At 38.4% G+C, this 14,376-nt stretch overlaps 1 non-coding gene across 1 annotated transcript; it reads right to left on the bottom strand.

Annotated features, from left to right (window-relative positions):
• Nucleotides 1-7,850: 7,850 nt before the first annotated feature.
• LOC126026432 (U11 spliceosomal RNA) lies at nt 7,851-7,984 on the bottom strand. The gene has a single exon (XR_007501705.1). It is a non-coding gene; the product is annotated as a U11 spliceosomal RNA (small nuclear RNA).
• Nucleotides 7,985-14,376: the final 6,392 nt, after the last annotated feature.

The following is a 14,376-nucleotide window of genomic DNA, read 5'->3' as shown; positions in this document are numbered from 1 at the left end:
GGGTTCTCTAATCTAACAGTATAGTTGTTCATAATATGACCTCATGATATGTTGTATTTCTTGGGGTTCTGTTGTAATCTCTTCCCTTTCATTTGTGATCCTATTAATTTGGGTGATTTCCCTCTTTTTTTTTTTTTTTTTTTTTGGTGAGTCTTGCCAGTGATTTGTCTATCTTGTTTATTTTTTCAAAAAACCAACTCCTGGATTCATTGATTTTTTGGTATTGTTTTCTTGGTTTCTATGTTGTTTATTTCTGCTCTGGTTTTTTTATTATTTCTTGACTTCTCGTTGTGGTTGGATTTCTTTGCTGCAGTTGTTCCAGTTCCTTAAGGTGATCCTTTAAATTGTTGATTTTGTTATTTTCCTCTTTTCTGACATAAGCCTGTATTGCTATGAGTTTCTCCGTAATTACTGCTTTTGCTGTGTCCCACAAGTTTTGACAAGTTGTCTCTTCATTATCGTTTGTCTCAAGGAATCTTTTTATTTCTTCCTTGAGTTGCTTTTTTATCCAGCTATTGTTGAGTAGCATGTTGTTTAATCTCCAGGTGTTTGATTTTCTCCATTGTTTCTTCTTACAATCAATTTTGACCTCTGTTGCATAGTGATCTGATAGGGTGCTTCTGATGATCCTTACACTTGTGGTTTTATATAAGTTAGATTTATATCCTAAGGCATGGTCTATTCTGGAGAAGGTTCCATGTGGGCTTGAGAAGAATGTGTATTCTGCTTTTTGGGGGTGGAGGGTCCTATATAAGTCTACTAGCCCTAGATCTTATAATTTTTCATTTAGGGCTGTTATTACTTTGCTATTTTTCTGCCTGCTGGATCTATCCAGTAGTGATAGTGGAGTATTAAGATCCCCTACTACTATCACATTTCCCTTCATGTGTTTCTCCAGGTTTGTGAGTAATTGCCTAACATATTTTTCTGAGTCTACATTAGGTGCATAAATATTGATCAGGGTTAGTACTTCTTGATCTATTGTTCCCCTGATCAGTATGTAGTGACCTTTTTTTGTCTCTGATCACTTTCTTGAGGTTGAATGCAATTTGGTCTGATATTAGGATGACCGTCCCTGCTCTTTTTTGTTTCCCATTGGCCTGAATAATTGATTTCTATCCATTTATTCTAAGTCTGTGCCTGTCCTGCATTAGTAGATGTGTTTCTTGCAAACAGCAGAAGTCCAGTTTATGTTTTCTAATCCAGTTCTCTAGTATATGTCTTTTAATGGGAGAGTTTAGACCATTAACATTTAGGGAGATTATTGACAGAAAGGGTTGTTGTGTAGTTGTATTGTGTAGGGTTGTTGTTGCTGTTACAATCAGGGATTTGGATTGTGTAATTCGTCTCTGAGTAGGTCATTTAAAATTGGTTTTGTTTGCTCAAATATTGCTAGATCGTTTTTATTTGACAATGTTTTTAGTCTTCCTTCCCATATGAATGAGAGCTTTGCTGGGTATTGGACCCTAGGTTGGAAATTTGTTTCATTCAGTCGTTTAAATATGTCATTTCATTGTCTTCTTGCTTGAATTGTTTCAAATGGGAGATCTGGTTTGATTCTTATGTACCTTCCTTTGTACTTGAGTTTTTTTCTCCCTTATTGCTTTTAAGAGTTCATCTTTTGGGCCTGGAGAGATAGCACAGCGGTGTTTGCCTTGCAAGCAGCCGATCCAGGACCAAAGGTGGTTGGTTCGAATCTCGGTGTCCCATATGGTCCCCAGTGCCTGCCAGGAGCTATTTCTGAGCAGACAGCCAGGAGTAACCCTTGAGCACTGCCGGGTGTGGGCCCCCCCCCAAAAAAAGAGTTCATCTTTCTCTTTTTTTTTTTTTTTTTTTGCCATTTGGATTACTATATGTCTTGGTGTTTGCTTATTAGGGTCTATTTTATTAGGGACTGTTTTTACTTCCTGGAATTGCATTGAGGTCTCTTTCCAGAGGGTTGGAAAATTTTCTGCTATTATTTCCCTGACCACTTATTCTTCCCCTTTCCCTGTTTCCTCCCCTTCTGGTATACCTACAATTCTTAGATTATTTCTTTTGTCTTTGTTTATTAAGTACTGGACTTTCTCTTCCAGTGCTTTGCCTTTTATTTCCTTGTTGGTTTTCTGGACTATTTTTGATTGCAGTTTTTCTTCAAGTTGTTCTATACGCTTTTCCAGCTGTGAGATTCTACTCGTATAGCTTTTTACATTATTTATTGTTTCCTTAAATTCCATTTGTATGGAATTTCTCATATTCTGTAGCAGTTCTTCTCTTAGTTGGTTGATTTTTTTATCCATGGTTTTCTTGTACTTACTGGCTAGTGCTTCTTTCATTTGATTTACCATGATTTGCATTTCTTTTTTCATGGCTGTTTTCAGATCTTCATCTCTTGGATTTGTTCGTTTTGGTGGACTTGGAAACTTGTTTGTGTTTCCTTCCATATCTCCAGATGTTTGGGTCTTCCTTGGTTTACCCATATTTCTTTGCAGATCTTGGTGTTGCCTGGTTTGCAGGGCCTTTCGATTAAAGCATGCTTTTGCCACCTGCCTTGTTTGATATAGGTATTTCTGGTTTGTTTAGTATTTTGCTTGCAATTTAATGAGCTCTTAATTATTTAAGAAACTTGGGTGTTAGATCTGATCTGGCTAGACCTATATGTTGTGTTAGGCTAGGGCCGTTCACGAAGTCGGTGTGGGTGGGCGGAGCTTCCCTACCTGGGGCAGTCAGGGATAACCAGGCAGGGGGTGGCTAGGGCCTTTCGTGCGGTCAGCATGAGTGGGCAGAGCTTGACTTTGCCTCATTTTATTGCCAGTATTCTCTAGATATTCCTTCCATGTATAAATCTATGTATATATATATGCATACACATATACATTTATGCATATGGATACACATTTGTGTAATTTATAACAATCCAGCAATACTAATTTTGAAAACAATATGTTTTATAGGATAGAAGACTAAGCAAATAAATATCACACCATTATATACAATATCAAGGAGCAGCCCATAAGTGATGTGTAGTATATATATGAAGAGCAAAACATAATTGAAAATAACAAAAAAGGGAGCTGGAGAGATAGCATGGAGGTAAGGCATTTGCCTTTCAGGCAGAAGGATGGTGATTCGAATCCTGGCATCCCACATGGTCCCCAATGCCTGCCAGGGGTGATTTCTGAGCATAGAGCCAGGATTAACTTTGAACGCTGTCAGGTGTGACCCAAAAACCAAAAACCAAACGAACAAAAAAACAAAACAAAACAAAAACACTCCAAAATATAATTTATAAAAGAAAAAAGAAAAATTATACTTCTATATGAAATCAGAAATATATGTTACATTTATATATTTTACAAATATATAGAAGCAAAAGAAAATTAGAACAATATTTTTAACAATCATAACTGACAAAACAACATAATGCTATAGGGCAATTTATTAATACTTATTCCATATTTTCTGCTATCTTATTTCAAAAACCCTATATTGTACTGGAGGATAAAAATGAAACCAAGATTTTTTTTTAATTCTTGTAGTCAGTGTTGGCCATTCAGACAAATGTGATCAGCGAGACATGAACAAATTTTTGGTGAATTTCTAAGGCAAACTTTGTATCCTTATCAAAAGAAATCTATGTGAACGTGTAACATTGCCCTTCAGTAATCAATTCCTGAAATATGATTTGTATTTTCACAAATATAAAATTTGGGGGCAGGGTGGAGGGCACAACTGCAAATACTTGGAGATTACTCCTAGTTATGCACTCAATAATCCCTCCTGGTGATGATTGGGGACCATATAGGATGCCAAGGATTGTACACAAATAGGTTGAGTGCATGGTAAGCACTTTTCCTGCTGTACTATCTTTCTAGTCAGACCAGCTACCTTTTGTTCACAAGAAAAGAAGAGATATAACTTAGTTCTATGCTGTTTCTCTCCACATGCTCCCCACAGTTTCTTTACTTTTTTCTTTTTTTTCTTTGTTGTTTGTTTTGGTTTTTGGGTTACACCTGGCTGTGCTCAGGGGTTACTCCAGGCTCTACATTCAGAAATCGCTCCTGCGAGGCTCGGGGGATGCCGAGATTCTAACCACCGTTCTTCTGCATGAAAGGCAAATGCCCTACCTCCATTCCATCTCTCTGGCCCCTAGTTACCTTTTTCATATACTTTCCATTAAACTTCTTTATATTCTAAAACAAAAAGAAAGATAAAAAATAAGTTATAATCTATTTAGAGTGAGGCATCAAGAGAGTGATACATTTTCTTAATTGTTAATTTTGGAATGCCATTGCAGAAAACAATAAAACTCACTGGATTCTGTTATATTTATTTAAGTTACATTTTAAAATAATGTTTAAAAACATTTTTAATGGGCTGGAGTGATAGCACAGTGGATAGGGCATTTGCCTTTCACATAGCTGACCAGGATTTGATCCCTTGCATCCCATATGGTCGGTCCCCAGAGCCTTCCAGAAGTAATTTCTGAGAACAGAGCCAGAAGTAATCCCTGAGTGGCACCAGTCTGGCTAAAAACAAACAAACCAAAAAAAATTTTTTTAATGAAAACATCAATGTCTTGAAGAGAAAAAACATTAACAAAGCAAAAAACTCCCACATAATTAAAAAATTACAACAGTCAAACACAAAAGAGTACTAAAAACACTAACAGTATAACTTAATTAGCAGCCATTATCAAAAATCAATATGTAATGATTTAAACACATAAGGTAATAGTCAACGTGATACTGAATAATGTGAATCAAGATTCTTTGTCACACATAGATCATGGGACTACATAACAGAAAGAAAATGTAAGTTAATTTTAAAATGTGGTGCATGAAAAAAATGCCTATTCTGACTAACAATGTGAATATAAAATATAAACCAATAAAAAGCAAGAGGAAATCTATTTTATCTTGGATTAGACAATAAGATGTAACACTAGATATAGTGTTTAGATGTAACACTAAAAAGTAAAAAGTAATTTAGATGTAACACTAAAAAGCATATTCTACAGCTAAGTATATGCTAAAAGTGACAGTCTCAGTAATAGAGTTTTGAATCTTTGGACAACACACCACTTTAACAGAATGTACAGCTAACAAGAGCTTACTAAACCTTCTGTCATTGTATTAATGCCTTCTTGGAGCTATATTACTTTTCAAAAATATGCTTGAACTTTTTTAAATAAGCTATTTAAGCACAATGATTACAAGCATAATTGTATTTGGGTTTCAATCATAAACAGAACATCTTCCTTTACCAGTACAACATTCCTACCACCAATGTCTTCCTTCCCACCTCCCCCAACCTTGTATTCAAGACAGACATTCTACTTTGATCTCTTTGTTTTGTTTTGTTTTGTTTTTTTTTGGTTTTGGTTTTTGGGCCACACCCATTTAACGCTCAGGGGTTACTCCTGGCTATGCGCTCAGAAGTCGCTCCTGGCTTGGGGGACCATATGGGAGCCGGGGGATCGAACCGTGGTCCGTCCTAGGCTAGCGCAGGCAAGGCAGGCACCTTACCTCTAGCGCCACCGCCCGGCCCCCTACTTTGATCTCTTATTAACATTGTCATGCAAGTTGTTAGTGTAATTATTTCCCTAGCTGCGCTTACCACTTTTTGTGGTGAGCTTCATATTGTGAGCTGGTTTTTCTGATCCTCATCTCTGTTGTCTCTGGGAATTATTACATTAATGTCTTTAATTTTTCTTAAAACCCACAAATGAGTGAGTCTATTCGGTTTCTATCTCTCTCCCTCTGACTTAGTTCACTCAACATAATAGATTTCTGCAACTCCCGATGGGGGACTCCCGACCCACGGGAGTGTGGGAATGAAGGTCGCTAGTAATTTCTGGGTTCCCTCAGAGCTGATCTGTGAAGTAAACTTGAGAGGTTAGTAAGAAGAGAGCTTTTGACGCTGTTAAAAAATTTTTATTGCTCGGGGAGACTGGCATTTAAAGGCAAAATACGTCATGGGGGGTGTTACAAGTACGTCACTCAATTTCCCACCAATTACAGCTTGCAAGCGCTTATCAGCATAAGCTGGGGGCAGGAAATAGGGAGGGATAAAGAGGTAGGCTTGAGCACATGTAAAAATGCTAATCATTATCTTGTTTGTACTGAAAGCACGAGTCATGTGAAACATTACCAAACAGGATCTTATAAATTTTACTCAGCAAGCATAAATAAAACATCAGCTGTAAACACATTAATCTTTTGCTAACACAAAGGCAAGTTGTTCTATATGGGTAACTTCTCTCTGGCTGGGTGGATGGCTGCTTTGAATATACTTTAGAGTTTAGCTATTTCCTTTGTCCTCAGGGCATGGGTGCCTCTGGTTGTATGTAGAGTCTGACGTTTCAGAGGTTCCGGTTATGCTCAGGGTTCAAGCAGCCCCCAACAGATTTCATGTACATCATGTATAGGAAAATTTCATGACTTTATCTTTCCTGACTGCTGCATAATATTCCATTATATATATGTATTGCAGTTTTTTTAGCCATTCATCTGTTGAAGGACATCTTATTTGTTTCCAGAGACTGGCTACTTTAATTAGTGCTGCAATAAATATAGGTGCGAGGAAGAAATTTTTAAATTGTATTTTTTTGTTCCTAGGTTATATCCCTAGGAATGGTATAGCTGAATTGTATGGGAGCTTGATTTTTTTTTTTTTTTTAGGAATCTCCATATTGTTTTCCATAAAGGCTGGACTAGATGGCATTCCCACCAGCAGTGAATAATAATTCCTTTTTCTTCACATCCCTGCTAGCACGGATTATTCTTATTCTTTGTGATGTGTGCCAGTCTCTGTGGTGTGAGATGGTACCTCATAGCTGTTTTGAATTGCATCTCTCTGATGATTAGAGATGTGGAGAATTTTTTCATTTCTCTTTTAGCCATTTGTATTCCTTCTTTGAGTGTTTGCTCACTTATTTTCCCCGTTTTTTTGATGGGGTTAGATGTTTATTCCTTGTTAATTTCTGTCAGTACCTTGTATATTTTGGATATTAGCCTCTTATCTGATGGGTATTGGGTGAATAGTTTCTCCCATTCAGTGGGTGGCTTTTGTATTCTGGGCACTATCTCCTTTGAGGTAGAGAAGCTTCTCAGCTTAATATATTCCAATCTGTTTATCTCTGTTTCCACTTGTTTGGAGAGTGCTGTTTCCTTCTTAAAGATGCCTTTAGTCTCAATGTCATGGAGTGTTTTACCTACGTGTTGTTCTATATACTTTATGGTATCAGGTCATCAGAGTTGCCAACTTCATTCTCTATGCCTGCTTTTGGCCTGTGTTGTTTTCCCATTCTCACGCTTGTAGTGTGAATTTTTCTACTTGTTGTGGTGTTCATTTGGCTAGAAGGTGCATGTGGTGTGAAAGCTCCTCTGGATCCACTGTTTGTGTTTAGGACAGCTTATTTCTGAAGAAGACACATCAGGGTACAATGAGCAGAGAGCATCCAATTATAGGCCACAGTACAGTCGTCCACAAGGTCTAGGCAGTTGGTGGAGGGGACAGGGTATTCCTGCACCTGGCCGAGATCCAGTGAGGTGGTCAGTGTGGTGGGGCGGTCAGTGAAAGGGGTGGGATGTTGTGGCACCTGGCTGGAGATCCTGGAGTTAGTCAGCGCAGTGGGGCAGTCGTTTTTCCTTTTCTTTTCAGAGTGTTCCATTCTATCAGTAATGAGGTGAAGAGCTTCAATGATGTCTCCAGTTCTACTTCTATCTCTGACAGAGTGATCTCTATGGCTGTTCACTAATCTCTCTGATTACTTTTCAGGGTGAGACTCTTCAAAGACAGTTCTTAAGACATTTTTTTATTGACATGTCCATGGAATCTACTTATTTTATTTATTTATTTATTTTTTTCAGGGCGCCGGGACCAACGATCACCAGCTGCCCAGGGGCTCAAAAATTATGCTTCTGAAATCTCTTGATGTCGATTCCGCATGCAGAGCAACCGAGCTGCCCGGCGTGTGCCAGTCACGACAGAAGCCCTTTTTGGAATCTACTTATTTTAATACCATTCGATCTCTCTTGACTGAAACCTTAAAGCCCCTCTATTCAAATTAAACCCACACTCTTACTTAGGACTCCCTATTACTACAGAAAAGAGATGAACAGTATCCCTCAGTGGTCCTCAAACTATGGCCCTCGGGCCACATATTGTATTTGTATCTGTTTTGTTTCTTCATTGCAAAATAAGATATATGCAGTGTGCATAAGAATTCGTTCATAGGTTTTGTTTTTACTATAGTCAGACAGACCCTCCAATGGTCTGAGGGGCCCCTGTTTAAAAACTGGCCCCCTGTTTAAACTGGCCCCCTGTTTAAAAAGTTTGAGGACCCTTGCCTAAGTGATTAGTGGACTTGAGCCTAGAATTTGTAGAAAAAATGAGGGAGAGTTTGTTTTCAGTTGTGTAGAAAATAAAGACACCCAACATCAGAAACATAGTAATGAGACACTTACTTTATGTTATATACAAAGGGGCATTCGTGCAAATGGAGTTTAAGTCAGAAGCTTTGAAAAATGTTTATAAGGTAGAAAAAAAAATTTTTTTTTTTGGTTTTTGAGTCACACCCGGTGGTGCTCAGGGGTTACTCCTGACTCTGCACTCAAAATCGCTCCTGAAAGGCTCTTGGGAACATATGGGATGCTGGGATTCTAACCACCATTTTCTGAGTTGGCAATGTCCTTTGATCTGTGCAAAAACAATATCGTTAACTATAGAAGACAGACTTAACTTTGATAACCAGGACTGGACAGAACTTATTCTGGAACCAATAAGAAAGACCCTCACCTAGATATTGGCCTGAGATTTGTACAATAACCAAGATATCTAATTCCAGAGGTCTGAATTTGACAACTGCAATTGAGCAGAAGTTCTGGAACCATAATGAAAGACTCTGTCCTAGGCTTCATCCTTGGATCTGTGCAAAACCCAAGACCACTAATTGACTGATTACAACAACAGTGATGGAACAGAACTTCTAGAAGCACAAAGAAAGACTGTATCCTAGACTTTGTACTATGACCTGTGCATGTACCAAGACCTCTAATTACAGAGGCCTGATTTTATAATCCACAACTGAGTGGAAAGTTTCCTGGCACCATAAAAAGACATTGGGGGTGAAAAGAGCATGTCCAGAGCCTGTAGTTGTTCCCATGACAGTATGCTTCAACAGTGGAGAAACCCTGTATCTCTTAGGCCAAGGGAATTTCCTTTTTAATTTCCCGAATACTTATTGTACCTTTGAGAAAAAAAAAGTGGGGGGAGGGCAGAGAGATAGCATGGAGGTAAAGCATTTGCCTTACATGCAGAAGGTTGGTGGTTCGAATCCCGGCATCCCATATGGTCCCCTGAGCCTGTTAGGAGCGATTTCTGAGCATAGAGCCAGGAGTAATCCCTGAGCACTGCCAGGTGTGAGCCACCCCCCAAAAAAGAAGCACAAAACCTTACTACACCAGGCCTCCTTCCTTTTATTTATTTATTTATTTATTTATTTATTTATTTATTTATTTATTGTTTTTGGGTCACACCCGTCAGTGCTCAGGGGTTTCTCCTGGCTCTATGCTCAGAAATCACTCCTGGGATGCCGGGATTTGAACCACCAACCTTCTGCATGAAAGACAAACACCTTGCCTCCATGCTATCTCTCCAGCCCCCCTTTTATTTTTTTAATTTTCTTTATTTTTTTTTTTTTTTTTTTTTGGTTTTTGGGCCACACCCGGTAACGCTCAGGGGTTACTCCTGGCTATGCGCTCAGAAGTCACTCCTGGCTTGGGGGACCATATGGGACGCCGGGGGATCGAACCGCGGTCCGTCTCCTAGGCTAGCGCAGGTAAGGCAGGCACCTTACCTCCAGCGCCACCGCCTGGCCCCTCTTTATTTTTTTATTCTCATGGTTATTTGCTTGTTTTTTTTGTTGTTGTTGTTGTTGCTGTTGTGCTTTTTTATGGTTGCTGGGTTTTTTTATGTTTTTCTTCTTTATTCTCTTTCTTTTTTTAAATTGATATTTATAGACTCCTCCCAGTTTTTTTCTTTTTTCTTTTTTCCCCAATAGAACCACATAACTTGAATCATCTTGTTTTGCCTCATAAATTTATGGGGGGAAATGGATGGTACCAGGACCAAATAGTCATATGAACATTTAATGGAAATAAAAATTGATCAAACTTAAGCACCAAATTCAAAGTCAATGACAACAGAATCAATACTCAATATACAACATGCTATACACAGCAGGGACCAGTTACACTAGCGTTTCTGGCAGGGGTGGCAAACAGGATTTTTACCCTCACTCAAAATGGCAAAATGCAATATGTGTTTAATATATTATTGTTAAAATTATATGCTTCTGTGTGAGTGTTTGTCTGTTTTGGCAGGTCACAGCATGGTGTGGTTCTCTGATTCTCACAGTTTAAAATTTTGGCTCTTTGTGTCAAACTTGTTTGCTACCCCTGGAATATGGGATGCATGTTGGGAACAGAGGTGCAGAGAGGACAACACTGGTGGTGGGAACGCCCCTGATTCATTGTCACTACGTACATTAAATATTACTCTGAAAGATTCGTAATTCACTTTGGTCACAATAAAAATTATTTAAATAAAAAGGAGAAAGAAAATAATGTCTGTCAAATGGCAGGAAAAGGCAGAGGGAATTTGGAGGGAGAATAATGGGAGGAACTTGGAAACATTGATTGAGGGAAGTAGACACTAGTGGGATTGGCGCTGGAAGCGTTATTTGCCTAAAACTCAACTATATATAACGTAAATTTCAATGCTTTAATAAAATAAATATTTTTAAAATAAGATCTTCCACTTTTTAAAATTCATTGTTTGTTCTTACAATGTCCTGCCACAAGAGGGAGGATTGGGCTGTTTTAGTTTATGCACATAAACACCCAAACATCCTTGTGACACTAAGTCAGAGAAGGTGCTTAAAGCTAGAGCTGAGACCTAGCTTTAGGGCTAGCTTTTTGGCTAACGTCACAGTTGACATTAGCTGCTGGAGGAACTTTAATGAGCCATTCTCTTCCCACAAACAGGTAAGAGATATATGGCTTTTGCTGTCATTATATGTGTTTCAAATATAAGATTCAAACCATCATTAATAAATGATGTATTTGGTAACAGCAACTATTAATTTAGAAATAAATGCAAACACTGGGCCAGAGCAGTGGAGGAGTGGTAGCTCATTTGCCTTGCATGCGGCTGACCCAGGACAGATGGCAGTTTGATCCCCAGAGTCCCTTATCGTCCCCAAGCCAGGATCAAATTCTGAGTGCATAGCCAAGAGTAACCCCTGAGAGTCACCGGGTATGACCCAAAAACCAAAAACCAAACAAAAACAAGAAATGTAAACATATTTTGGATTATGTAATCTAGTTCACTAATCTGTGGTTAATATTATGTTAATACTAGAATATCTACTCATCCACCATATCAAGATACCTCTCTCTATCACCAATAGACTGCATGCTTTGATTTATGTTTTATTGTCTCTCATTACTAGAAAGTATGAGATTCTGTCTGAATACATTTATTTGTCAGCTTTTCTGTTTTCCTCAGTGATGTTTGATATCTACACCTTCATGTAAGTTCTGGTTAATTGTCTATGTTTTCAGAAATTCATAATAGATTAATTTTTAAAATACTAGACACTGATTATTTCTATTAGGAATTATATTAATTGTCTAAAATACATATATTAATCAAATAATAAAATAGAAGTCATCTATAACTTAATATAATTATCTACCTTAATGTCTTATTTTATAAGTCCTCATACATTTAGATTTGCAAAAGATTATATTAGGTTTATTTTTCTACATCATATTTATCTATAGACTTTTGTGCATTGCAGTGTTGACATATATAATGCGAGCTGCTGTGGAAGAAGGGACTGTTCTGGGAGGGGAGTGTGCTCTGCTTCAGTGCATTCTGGCCTTGGACTCACTCACACCTGCCAATGAAGATAAAAAAAATAGGAATAGACATTATTTTTTAAAATTTTTTTTTAATTATGGGAACAAAGATGCAAAGAAAGAGGACAAGGTAAAGTTACAGTGGAAGTATATAGAACAACATGTAGGTGAAACACTCCAGGACATTGAGACTAAAGGCATCTTTAAGGAGGAGACAGCACTTTCCAAGCAAGTGGAAGCAGAGATAAACAGATGGGACTATATTAAGCTGAGAAGCTTCTGCATCTCAAAGGAAATAGTGCCCAGAATACAAAGGCCACCCACTGAGTGGGAGAAATTATTCACCCAATACTCATCAGATAAAGGGCTAATAGCCAAAATTTACAAGGTACTGACAGAACTATACAAGAAAAAAACAACTAACCCCATCAAAAAATGGGGAGAAGAAATGAACAGACACTTTGAAAAAGAAGAAAGGCAAATGGCCAAAAGGCACATGAAAAGATGTTCAACATCACTAATCGTCAGGGAGATGCAAATCAAAACTACTATTAGGTACCACCTCACGCCACTGAGATTGGCACACATCACAAAAAAGGAAAACAGGCAGTGCTGGCGGGGATGTGGAGAGAAAGGAACTCTTTTTCACTGCTGGTGGGAATGCCGTCTAGTACAACCTTTATGGAAAGCGATATGGAGATTCCTTCACAAACTGGAAATTGAGCTTCCATATGATCCAGCTATACCACTCCTAGGAATATACCCAAGGAACACAAAAATACAATACAAAAATCCCTTCCTTACTCCTATATTCATGGCAGCACTATTTACAATAGCCAGACTCTGGAAACAACCAAGATGCCCTTCAACAGATGAGTGGCTGAAGAAACTGTGGTACATATACACAATGGAATACTATGCAGCCATCAGGAGAGATGAAGTCATGAAATTTTCCTATACATGGATGTACATGGAATCTATTATGCTGAGTGAAGTAAGTCAGAGGGAGAGAGAAAGACGTAGAATGGTTTCACTCATTTATGGGCTTTAGGAAAAATGAAGGACATTTTTAACAGTATCTCAGAGACAAGAGAGATGAGGGAAGGTAGGTGCAGCTCAGGACATGAAGCTCATCACATAGAGTGATGAGTGCAGTTGCAGAGATGACTACACTGAAAACTATCATAACAATGTGAATGAATGAGGGAAGTAGAAAGCCTGTCTCGAGTACAGGTGTAGGGGGGTGGGGAAGAGGGAGATCTGGGAAATTGGTGGTGGGAATGTTGCACCGGTGAAGGGGGGTGTTCTTTACAGGACTGTAATCATACAACTATAATCATGTTTGTAATCACGGTGTTTAAATAAAGATTAAAAAAAAAAGTTACAGTGGAAGGGCAGTCACCCATAACAATTCTCAGAAGAAGTCCCCTTGCTGATATCTTAACTTTGAACTTTCAGCCAAAGAACATTAAGATAAATAAGACAAGATCCATGTACAATTACTTTGTCCCTCAAGTCCCCAAATTGTAGCACATTATAATATTTCTTAACAGCACACAAGGCAATCTAAAGCCATAAAACTTACATAACTCCATAAACATTAGAGGCATAGTATTTTTTACATTTCTATGTACATGCATATTAGCTTAAGTTAACCTCAAATTTTTAGTGGTTTTTTTTAAGGATTAGAGTCAAAGGAGCACAGTAAAAAACGGTGTTAGAGTGGCAATTGTTTGGATAGGCCCACCAAAATATGAGAGGCATGGAAAGGAATAACCTTGGCCTAAATACAGAGAGACCCTACCCCTGAAGTTTCCTGGCATAAGGCCAACTCTAGGCTCCAGGCAAGTTAGATCGTCCAATCCAAGACATTATCCATAGTGCCAACACACTTTTCACAGTCTCTGTTGTTGGTATCATGTTTCTGTATTAAAGATCCTGGAATCTGCATATCCTACATTGAAGTCAGGATGAGGAGCATCCTCTCGTTTCACCTCACCATTAAAGGGCAAAGCAGGAAGCCCTGTCCTGTAAGTAGGTCATTGTTGTTGAGTCTTCTCAGTGTTAAGGGAAGTCTCTGTTGAGCAGGTCGATGTCTGAGCAGTGGTAGGGTCTTCTGTGGTAGAGGATTGCTTCCAGGTGATGTTATAGACAAACCTGGATGTTTCCTTGATGACTTCCCTGGTTCAGGGGTGAATGGAAAATGCCCATTCTTCTGAGGCCTGTGCCAGGTCATTATGTCAATGTTCAGGGTGTAAGGTCCCTTTGCACTACAAAATTTGTGTATTCCAATCTCTATTATATAGGATCGTATTTGTATGTATAGTATTTTCTCATTTTAATGTGCCTATGCAAAAAAAAGGAGCAATGCCATGTGGCGTTATTGGTGCATATGGGGGACATAAGAACAAGTCCAATAATCCCCATGACATGGTTCAATCATAAGGATTAAACTGGGGGACTCTTT

The sequence above is a fragment of the Suncus etruscus genome, chromosome 13, assembly GCF_024139225.1.
Source record: "Suncus etruscus isolate mSunEtr1 chromosome 13, mSunEtr1.pri.cur, whole genome shotgun sequence".
NCBI lineage: Eukaryota > Metazoa > Chordata > Mammalia > Eulipotyphla > Soricidae > Suncus > Suncus etruscus.
Note: the sequence above shows the minus strand (reverse complement) of the source record. Positions and strands in the feature narration are given on the sequence as shown.